This window comes from Chroicocephalus ridibundus, chromosome 5 (assembly GCF_963924245.1).
Source record: "Chroicocephalus ridibundus chromosome 5, bChrRid1.1, whole genome shotgun sequence".
Taxonomy (NCBI): domain Eukaryota; kingdom Metazoa; phylum Chordata; class Aves; order Charadriiformes; family Laridae; genus Chroicocephalus; species Chroicocephalus ridibundus.
In genome coordinates, this window is record NC_086288.1 from 37438660 (window position 1) to 37450585 (window position 11926).

Consider the following 11926-nt stretch of genomic DNA (forward strand, 5'->3'; position numbering starts at 1 on the left):
TAGTTGATATAGTTGATGTCAAGACCTGTTGTCAAAACAGTGTCCCTTGGTTTTCTGGGACGAAGCTGGTGAGAGGTCCAGGGAGAGGTCCAAGTTTTATGAGGAACAGCTGAGGGAAGTACGATTGTTTAGTCTGGAGAAAAGGAAGCTGAGGGGAGACCTTGCTGCTCTCTACAACTATCTGAAAGGAGGTTGTAGCAAGGTGTGTTTCAGACTCTTTTCCTAAGTAACAAGTGACAGGATGAGAGGAAATGCCGTCAAGGTGTGCCAGGGGAGGTTGAGAGTTGTGGTCAATGGCTCAATGTCCAAATGGAGACCACTGACAAGTGGCGTTCCTCAGGGACTGGTATTGGGACTGTAGCTGTTTAACATCTTTGTCAGTGACATGGACAGTGGGATTGAATGCATTTTCAGCAATTTTGACAACACCACCAAGCTCTGTGGAGCAGTCGACACACTGGAGAGAAGGATTGCCATCCAGAGGGACCTGGACAGGCTGAAGAAGGGGGCTTGTGTGAACCTCATGAAGTTCCACAAGACCAAATGCAAGGTCCTGCACCTGGGTCGTGGCAACCCCTGGTATCAATATAGGCTGGGGGATGAAGGGATTGAGAGCAGTCCTGCTAAGAAGGACTTGGGGATACTGGTGGATGAGAAGCTGGACATTACTTGACAACGTGTGCTTGCAGCCCAGAAAGACAGCCGTATCCTGAGCTGCATGAAATGAGGTGTAGCCAGCAGGTCGAGGGAGGGGATTTTCCCCTCTACTCTGCTCTGGTGAGACCCCACCTGGAGTATTGTGTCTAGCTCTGGGGCCCCCAACATAAGAAGGATATGGAGCTGTTGTAGTGACTCCAGAGGAGAGCCACAAAGATCATCTGAGGGCTGGAACACCTCTCCTATGAGGTCTCCTACTATGCAGATCATCATCTCCGTACATACATGTGATTAGGCAGCTGTATAAAGATGAAATCATCTAATAGTCTACAAAACATTCTGGAAAAAACATGTTATTTAGATAAAACTTGATGCAACTAAATTTAGTGAGGGTAGATTTAGATTGGATATCAGGAAGAAGTTCTTTCCTGTAAGGGTGGTGAGACACTGGAAAACATTGCCCAGGGAAGCTGTGGATGCCCCATCCCTGGAAGTGTTCAAGGCCAGGATGGATGGGGTTTTGAGCATCCTGGTCTAGTGGGAGGTGTCCCTGCCCATGGCAGGGGGGTTGGAACTAGATGACCTTTAAAGGTCCCTTCCAACCTATGATTCCATGATAGTAGGAAAAATTTCTTCACTGAAAGAGTTGTCAAGCATTGGAACAGGATTCCCAGGGAAGCAGTTGAGTCACCATCCCTGGAGGTATTTAAAAGACATGTAGATGTTGCACTTAGGGACGTGGTTTAGTGGTGGACTTGGCAGTGCTAGGTTAATGTCTGGATTTGGTGATCTTATAGGTCTTTTCCATCCTAAGCGATTATATTATTTTACATATTTATCATGGATGTTCCATTGAGATACATCTTGTGCTATGACCAATTATATGGTTGTCCAAGGAATTTAAGGATTACTTAAATTCATTACTTTGATTTTTTTTCCATATCTCATGCAATAACAAGAGCCAGCATTTTTCTTTTTAAAATATTGCTGTTAAAGAATGCGAAAAAAATCTAGAAAAAAATCTTGCATTTAAGCAACGAATTTCTGTAAATATCCAGCTTGCTGAAAAGGTAGCTGCAAAAAAGTAACCCTTATGTGGAAGTGCTTGGATTAATGCATCACTAAGGAACAATTCAGGTGTTAATGAAACACTTCCATCCACATATCAGAAGAATAAGATGGTCAAGTAATTTCAAATGAGTCAGTACATTAACTACCAGGTCACCAGTCTACAGGTGAAATACTTGTAAAAGCTTTTGAAGTACCTACCGTCCTTAGTGCCTTCTATGAGCATAAAGCAAAGAAAATGTCATGTTTCATCCCTTATGACTGCAAAATGCTTTTAAAGTTAGGAATTCCCTTAGTATAGGACATGCATTTAACATTATAGCTTTCTTTTATTTCCTCATATGTAGGAAACCTGTAACAAAATCACAATCCTGCAAAAGATACACAGAATTTAATGTGATAACACCTGTTTGTAGATGACAGGAGACATATTTGCCTATTTGTTTTGTTTATGATTTGGAGGTCATTTACAGTCCAAACTAAAATAACAAAACCCAGGCTTCATCTGCCTCTGTTCAGATACCTTGAAATAGATTTTAAACCCATCACATTTTTTCCCTCCATTTAGGCATCTTGAATACTGCATCCTGACTGGACTTCCAGGAAGCCCTCTGGTCCATCCCCCATGCCCCACAACAGGAGCAGCTATACCCTGTGTCATTCCTGACAGATGTTTGTCTCTTACTCTTAAAAACCCCAAGTGACAGTGACTCTGCGACATCCCTGGGCACTCTGTTCTCAAGTTATTCTACATTTGCCTTTGGAGTTTTTCCTAAATGTCTAATCTAAGTGTCCCTTGCCACAGTTTAAACCCATTATTTCTTCTCTTACCCTCTATGGAGATTGAGAACAGATTAATTACTCTCTTTTTGCTTTCAGTCCTTTAGATATCTAAAGTTAGTTATTGTACTCCTCCTTTGTCTTCATAGTCTCCTCAGGAAAGGCATTGTTATTTAGCGTCATTGCAAAATGAGGAGGCAATATTTTCTGGTAATTTTTATGTAATTATTGTCAAGGGGATAGTCTTTCTATTTATCAGTTTCCAGCGGTATTTGCAATGGGATTATGTTAGGAGAAATTATAATACTGTTTCTTTTTATAGTTCTATGGGAATAAAAAGAATAAAATGGTCTAATGGGAACAATTGCAAGAGAGAAAACCCTTCAATGAATTTTTGGGCTGCATCTGGCTGAGAGTTTCTTTTCCAGTTAAATAGTACTCCTTGTCTTACCCCGATTGCTGCTTGTGCAACATCATGGAAAGGGGAACTTGACGGGTCAAAATAAAATGTAAGGGCAATGTTTTACATGTGAGTGTGTGTGGGCATGTGGGTGCGCAGGGGAGGATGTTCTGAAAACGCTTCTGAAAATGTTTCCTGCTCAATGCGCATAGTCATGTCAAGTCTTTGTGTCACTGGGAAAGAACAGTAACTACAGGGAGAATATTTATTTCTATTGACTGATTCTTTGGCACCTAAAGCAATTTTTCTCTCTCACAGTCACATCTCCACTCATTTTGACTTACTTGGGCATTTTTCAACTGCCGCTTGATGTCTATGGTCTCTCTTCTAGGATGGCAGTGTCAGCAGTAGCCATGGAAACCTGAGCATATTTGCTCCTGTTCTGTGCTGCCATCAAAGAACGCTTTTTGTCCCATCCTGTTACAGCTTTGACTACAATGCAGAACACCAAGGTGAAGCCAGAAGTAATTTTTGCATCACAATTTTCTTACTTTTCATCTTACTGTATTGTTTAGGGGAGTCCATTATCGTCACATCATATGTGCCTCCATGATGTCAGGTGTGGGATGTCAAAAGACCTCTGTCTGATGAGGATAGTGACTGTTATGAGGACATCTGAGCTCTTACGTTGTCTACAAATCTCAAGAGTCTTTCTGTAACTTTAATATTTATGTTTCCGAGATGTTTTGCAAGGACCTCTCAAGATCTCTCCAGATCTTTATGTTGCAAAGCTCATTCTTCACATTTCTTGAAATTCAGAGCCAGCTATATGCTCCTCTGCAAGTTGAATCAATGAGTCATAACAGCCTTACTTTATCTAATTTATAATTTTTATTACTTAATGGTCTTGAAAGTAGTAAAATTAAAATGATAATAAAGTAAACAGCATACAGAGCTTAAACTCAGATGCTCAATAAAATGTTTTAGTAACTTTACGTTACAGAATATAATGGTTTGTATAATTCTTTCTGATATGCAAGTACCATAGCAGCATTTGGCATTTATAACAATTATTAGAAGAAATTTTACTTACGGATAACTTGCAAACTGATACAGAGGGATGCCAGAGCTTATTCCTTAGTTTGAAAGTAGGACATGGACTTCTGGGATTTGAGAGAGCTAATACAGAACTGAAAAATGGAATGATATTTAGACACCTGTCTCCCCCTCTCCTGTAAGTGGAATATATAGGCCACTATTAAGTATGTGTGGGAATTATGTGCCTCAAAGGAGAATGCCAAAAACCTGCACACAGGTGCTACCTGCAAGAAATGCTTGGCAGAAATCCATTGTGAAACCAATCAACCTATCTATTTTTGATTTCAAAGTCCACACAAGAACCTACTTCCACACTTTGTTAGCACCTAGGTTAGCAAACCAACCTTCCTTCCCTCCCTCCTTCTTTCCTTCCTTAATTTTCTTCTCTCTTTCTCCCTTTTATTTTGCTTTGAGCAGCCTGGTCTAGTGGGAGGTGTCCCTGCCCATGGCAGGGTGGTTGGAACTACAAGACCTTTAAGGGTCCCTTCTAATCTATATTCTATGATATGAGGAAAAATTTCTTCACTGTAAGGGCTGACTCTGTTGACTTGTCTTGTGCTGTCCTGAGAAAGTTCAACTATTGCCAAAATATCTGTAGGTGTTCAGATCTGAGGCAAGAGAGTCCACGGAGGTGCTACATCAATCACAAGACCTAAGTAGCTGGTCTGCGAGGTGACTGCTGGTAGGAGCAAGCATTAGACGGACTGCACGTGAGAATCACATAGTCCTTGTGCTGAACCACCTCTAAGTCCTGAGACTTAAAGCAGCTGGATGGCCTTACAGCATTCTGGTGGGTCCGTGGGGTGTGAGATGTCAAGCTACCAGACAAGTTTCTTCTTGTCATGAGGATGATAGGCTCCCCCAGGAACTGGATGCTGGTAAGTGGATTAGGTGCCTTCCCGTGCTGAAAAACAGGCCAGACTTGAACAGTACATTAAATTACACTCAGTGGAGCTCAGTATTTAGCTTTGACTTTTGCACTTGCCTTCTCATATATTAACTCCTAACCTTATCGAGAATTTTGCATTTGCCCCTTTTTCCTCATGGAAAAATGTTGTTGCAGCATTGAAGGCATCACTCAGCAGCCACCAGAATGAAGCAGACATTGAACTATATGATGACGCATGTTTCTTAATTTTCGGTTTGCCGAGTTAGTTAGTTGTTTTAAAGCCATTAAAGAGAGCTCTGTATCTGTGCCTGTGTCCCAGTGCAATTTGTAACTCAAGAAGCATTTGTTCTTGGAGACCACCTTGTTGTCCTAATGTAAATATCACACGTAAAATTATTTTCACCCATTTTCCACCTATTGCTCAGAATGAAAATGGTTATGGAAACTTGAGATTTCCATAAAGCCCCTTGACAACTGCACTTGACTGTGTTGTTTTCTGTAAGGGTATAAAATAGTATCCTAACAAGATTTTATGGCTAATTTTTCATGGTAATTATGAAATTTATTTACCTCACCACAGTATGCTTGAAATTGTATTTAAAGATTCATACGGTGTTTATTCGGTTCCAGTAACAATTTAGCTTTCCACACAGCAGCAAGTCATACTCATAAAAATAAGACTCATTTTAAACTATTGCCAGCGCACCAAATGAAATTTACGAACTTGAAAATGCGTTTAGAGTCTGTATGTTTCTTATTTCTCTTAACCAAAGAAAATGAAAAACACTTTCACTAATGTATATAGTCCTCTGTTTAAAAAAGATCTCAAAGAGCATAAAGGCCTTCCTTGAGCCTCATCTATTTTGACAAGAACCAAAAGAAATAACAGTTTATCATCAGATTTTTATTTGATTGTCTATGTAAGAAGCAAATGTTTGAAATGGAAAAGACAAAGTTTTGGTGCTTTTATTTGCCTATTAGACTGGCATTAGTCTAGACCTAGAGCTTGTGCCATCGTTAGCAGCCTGTGTATTTTTCTTCCAGAAGAAGTGTTATATTTTAAGGTGGCAGTCTAACAGAAGCACGTAGTCTGTTAGTCCACACTAAAGTTGAAGGTCATTGCTATCAGACTTGGAGATTCATTTGAGATCAATTGAAGTACAAGCATATATCTGAAACACAGTAATAAAAGCAAATTGTTGCACTAGTCTATAAAGTCCCTTGACCTTTTCTGGTCTTCTGCTACAATTTCTGGCTGCTGAAGTCAGAAACCGAAGAGTGAGCATAGCTTGCAGAAGACAGCGGCTTTCTGCCCAAAGGAATGAACGAGGGAGGGAAAATTGCAGATATATTAAAATGTTTTCTTTTTCTTCAATATAAATGTCTAAGTTATCAAAAAGAAAAAAAAGGAAAACAGTATAACATTATATTATTTTAGCTGTGCTGTTAGCTGAATTAAAAAACCTCAGTTCCCACTTTCCTTGAACTAAAGCACTTTGTAGAATCTGTGGGTGAAATATCTGAGGACATAGCCAGCACTTTTCTGTACTAATGTGCATATTTGGTACTTATGTATGTTGCCTGTTAACCCATCAGAAAAATCTTTTCTTCTGCTGTGATGAGCCTCACCATTGTTGCACAATGAGAGTTGTATTTGATTTCAGTATCTTTTTGAAGTTACATGCAGCTTCTGTTCCTCCTGTTCTCATTCTCTGTCTCAAAATTCCCATGGAATCTGCTGTAATTATTCATCAGATTTCCCAAAGCTACATTTAATGTAGAACAGCTCCATTAAATATCACTCATCTATTGGAAATAAATCTATTGTACAATCCATATGTAATGTATGGCTGATTCTAAATTAACAACTCTTTCCATGCACAACAATAAACTTTTGTGTAATTAATTTCTTTACGTAAAACACAAAATTTACCATTGTATCATACCCATGCAACTGGTCAGATTAAAAGTAAAAAAGCCCTAAACCAGAATTCATGTTGATAACTGCTCACTGCCAAGGACAGACACCTGGAAATGAGAAGTGAGACTTTATTTCAAGTCAGCCTCTGAATTTTTTACCGTCTCAGGCAAGTCATTAATATCTATGCCAGAATTTTACAATATGTAAATGATGCCTGATCACCTCTGTGAAAGTGTTTTGCGTTTTTATTTCCCTGTAAATTTTATTGCTGCTGTTCTTCAAGGAATAAACCTATCCTAATGGAACTGTGGCGGGGTTTCAAAGAACACGGAACACGAATGAGAAGATTTTAAGAGTCACAGACAGAAGGTAGGTTAAACCTTCAAAGCTTTGAATCCTGACTGGGGCTTGCCTATCAGGCATGAGAAGTAAAGCCATGAAATACCTTCTCTAGGCCCACCAAAGGCATAGGTAAATGGGATCCAGATCTTTTGTCACAAAGATCTGCAGATGAAGAGGATGTTACACCACTTAGGCTGTTTGAGCATTGCTAGAGAAGTTTTTGGTTGCTTGGCTGCTGGGTTTCATTGACTGCAAGAGAGCTACAACATGCTGTAATTTACAGGTACAATCCCCTGTGTAACTGGATCTTATACAGAAAAAATAAAAATATCCAGATCCCTCCTCCCAACCCCCTAAAAAAAAACCACAAAAAAACCCAACCAAAAAGGAAAAGCAAAAAAAAAAAAAACACCACGAGAAATAGAATCATGAAAAATAGAATCATAAACAACAGAATCATAAATCTTGACATATCATGATATGAAACTTTAAATAAAGTTGGAAGCAACTCAGCAGCATACCTCAGCACTGGACATGCAGTAGCATATCTTTAGGACTTGAAGAATCTTAGCAAAATGAGATACTACTAACCCAGGTGGGTTTTTAACTGCCTGAAATTCACTTTGTTACTTATGTCTACAAAAGGTGAGAGGAAATAAAGAACTATGCCTAAAAATGGTATTTCTTCTGACTCATCACTAGGCTTCTATACAGTCCATGTCTACACAATCACAGAGAAAACAATGGAGTGGAATGGAGTGACTTGAGAAGTGATGGAAGCTCTTACGACCCATGACTAAGAGTGAATAGTCAAACTGTGAATAGTCTGCAAATATAAAGACTAATTTGCCTAAAAAAGGAAAATTTAAAGAATATGTATCTGATACTGAACCTGCCACAGGAGAATGCTGGTTACCTAAAAGCTTCATTTTGTTCCTTCACTGTAATTTTTAAGCTGCTGCCTGACAACGTGTTTATCCAGAGCAGAAAACACTTCACAATGACATCTAGTAAAGCATGTTGGCAGTGTATATTGTGGAAAGTACATAGATATTTTAGTAAGTAAAAGGATAGATTTTTCAAGAAGTGTACAAGAAAATTAACAAAAAAAGAAAAAAAATTACCAGTTTCGTAAATATGACTATATTGGATTTTTATTTTCTGTACAGAAATTATGCAGATTCATAGTGTGCCAGCCAGGCATCACAGGGCCATTAATTCCAAATATAAGCAATTCAAATAAAGCAGGGTGGTTTTTTTTAGTATTTTTTAAATTTCTAACTTCCCCAAGAAAATTGCAGATTTTCATATCCTACCAGCGCCGTATAACAATTGGTCAATAATGTATGGGAAATCATTAAGTCTTTTAGTCTTTCAACTTTATGTTTAGCTTCTCCCACCATTTTGAGAAATATCTGCATTACTGGCATTAAAAGCATACTTTTATTAAATTGTCTGCTTATTCTGTTTCCACATTCTAAATATTAGCAAAAGCAAGGAAATAGTAGGAAATATCTTTAGCCTTAAGGCTAAGGCACTGATAAAACCAGCTTGAATCAAAGCCTTTGAGACTCTTCTCATTTATTTCGGCAGACTCTGTTAGAAGCACTGTATCCAGAAGGATCTGTGTATCGCTGAGTGACAATCCTTGTCACAACAAGGTTACAGCAGATAACTGACTGCAATTCTCATTTGCAATGAGTAAGAGAGGCAGGATTAGTCATTCTGACTCTTGCCATCCATCTTTGCAGGGGAAGATGCTAATAGAAATAAGGGTTATCATGAACGTACAAAAAATGCATACATTATTGCAGCTGCACAAATGAATATCAGTATTAAATTCCCTTGCATTTCCACCACAAGCTAATCAGTCTCAATAAAATTATCTTCATGCGGCTACATTGTATGAAAGGACATTTTTCCAAGTTAATTGAAATTTAATTCTTATTTGTGATGAGAATATTTTGTAAGTCATTTAATGAAAAACAAGCTGTTTTGGGAGTGGGGGAACTAATGGAGCTGCGTTGCCAGCAGATTTGTGACTTGTCACTTTGCTCCCATTTAAAAAAGAAAAATCTCAGGTCACCTTCTGATGCCTTTTGTCACCTTTTCTAAACTTCTTCCCAGGATCCTCTGCTTCTTCTCCCGTTCCTTATTTATCTTTCCCTGGACTGTGCTGAGATTAGGTTAGAATTATTCACAGTGGGTAGGCATGTTTCTTTTAATCAGCTGGCTGATATCTGAATGAAAAGGACTTCTTTTTTCTTTCCTGTCTCTTGGTAGATCAGGAACAGAATGCTGCTGAGACCTCCACCCCTTTGGCAGATTTGGCTGAAATTGGCTACTATATTAAAAAGATTATTAGAGGAGGACAGACATAAGATCACAGTAGGTGAGATCTCACTAGTCCCCTTTTCACCGCAAACCCTGAGCATGAATGTCATAACCACAAAATGCATCTCCGTGTCGGCTCACAATAACATGGATCAGTGACACGAGCACTGCGCTACCCAAATAGCAAAGCTGTTGCAAAGCTAATGCCCTTCAGCAGAGCAATATTTTAGCTGAGGTACTACAGTTGCATTCACACTGCTGTATCTCCAAAGCTAACCTTGATAAGTTGGATTTGTACCGGAAGATGGGGAGTATTTTTTTCTTTGGAACTGGACTGTGTAAGGAACAGAATGGAGGCATTACAGGCGCAGGCACCACGAGCATTACCATCAAATATAAAACCTGCACCTACTACCCAAGGACCTGAGTGAGGGTTGATCCCCTTCAAGCAGGATCTTCCTCACAGTTTTCTCTTAATTTGTGCCTGTTACCGAGAATTTGATAGTACAAAGGAAGTGTTAGAAATTTCCAGTTTCCTCCTATTTTCTTTAGTAAAAGAAGGACCAAAAATGTCAGTCTCTTTCTTTTCTGTCCACTGTGCTTTGGTGGTTGTGGGAAAGATGCAGACACAACATGCAAGCTACATTTTTCTTGCAGCATAGATAAAAAAATCCAGGCAGTGAAATATTAACCATCTTCTCCAACAATAGTGAGAAAGGGTTAATTTAGTTTTCTCTTGGGACACTTTCATACTTTTTGGCAATCCTCCTTCCTTAAAAGGCTGACGTTGGAATTTAGGGCAGTGATCAAGATGACCTTTCAGTAAAGGGCATGGAAAGCATTCACATCTGAACTTCAATCACATAAAGTCATTGCTTTACGTTTTTGAAGCTCACCTATGAATCTCCCGAGCCAGAGAGGTTAAAAAAAAAGTCATAACTATCTCAGGTCATTTTCAGTCAAAGCTAAAATACTGTAGCTTCAATCAAACAGCAAGCAAAGTATAATGACTCAGACTTACACTGGTTTTTTCTCACAGCAGTAAATAATAAAAAATCCCAACGTAATAAGGAGACGGCTTATTTCTGGGGGTCTTGATCTACTGCTTGGGAAGAGACATGTTCATGTCCCTTCTCTACCACAGGCATACTGTAGGACTTCATGTGAATAATAAACCAGTCTGAACCTTTCCCAAGTATCAGTAGCATTTCTTTATTTTAAATGAACGTATCAAGGGTAAAGTAAAATTACTGAAACAAAATTTGGTTCTGTTTTAGCTCAAACAAAGACAGTCTATTAAAGATGACTGGTGCGCCTGTAGATCAGGAGTGGGGACCAGGTGCAGCCATGTGCAGAGATGGAATAATCAAAAAACTATGAAGTTTTTACCTCCCTTGGGGCTTACCTGTCAACAGTGACTGCCACTTGGATACCATAATTTGTGGTTGAAGGTGACTGACAGCTGAAAAAAGTGACATATTCAGGTAGGCAACTAGGAAAAGGTATCTACCTGTGTGGTAAAAGTTTCTGGCTTAATACTTTTTACTGCATATTCTGAAAAATATTTTAGGCAAATTTTCACTTTATTTCCTGGAGGTGGGATGAAAGCTCAGGATGAGCCTGCAGGAAGGAGGACCAAGATGTCCACCAGCACTGGCAGCTCCCAGAAGGCACCAAGAGGCCCTAATTGCCCTGAGCAGCCTCACCTGGGACCCCCACCCACACACCATCCACCCATAGGCCCGAAGCACCATTTAAGCTCAGGACTGCTCCCTTTTCTCTTCCTGAGCTGTGGTGCAGGTATGCTTGTTCCTAGCTCTGTCTCCTTCCTGGCTAGACCTTGGACCCACCATGTACCTTTGTCATCTGTACTGCTCCTGGCTGGACCTGGACCATCTCCTCACTGTGCCTGGGGCAGTCAATGGACCTGTCTTTCAGTGCCCAGCTTGGATGCTGCACACCCTGTGAGTGAAAGCCCAGCCAGTGCTGAGGTTGGGTTGCCCTCTGCTCCCAGCTCATCTGCTCCCAGGCACAGAAGCTCTCCTGCATATGCTCAGCGGGTGTTTTACAGGAGGTAAGGAGTATACTGCAAATTTCTTCATAGAAGATTTTAGCCTCATTGCTTTGAAGCAGTCCTAGCAGAGGGTCTTCTCAGTTTTGAGTTTTTTCCTCTATGTTTTCCTGTTCATTTAATAAGACTGATAATGTAAGCACTATTGTAGGGATCTACAGTATTATTCATTTTCTGAGCATCTTATGAGCAATGTCAGAGGATATTCTAGTTTTAATTTAGAGGAACTAGACTCATGGGTATGAAAGCCTTATGTCCTTCCTGCCCTACCCTGTGCTTGTCTAGTGAGAATAGCCTGCCTGTGCTTCCTGAAGTATGGACTGTGAGGAGGAAGTCCAGAAGACAAAGGCAAGTCCTGTGTAGCTG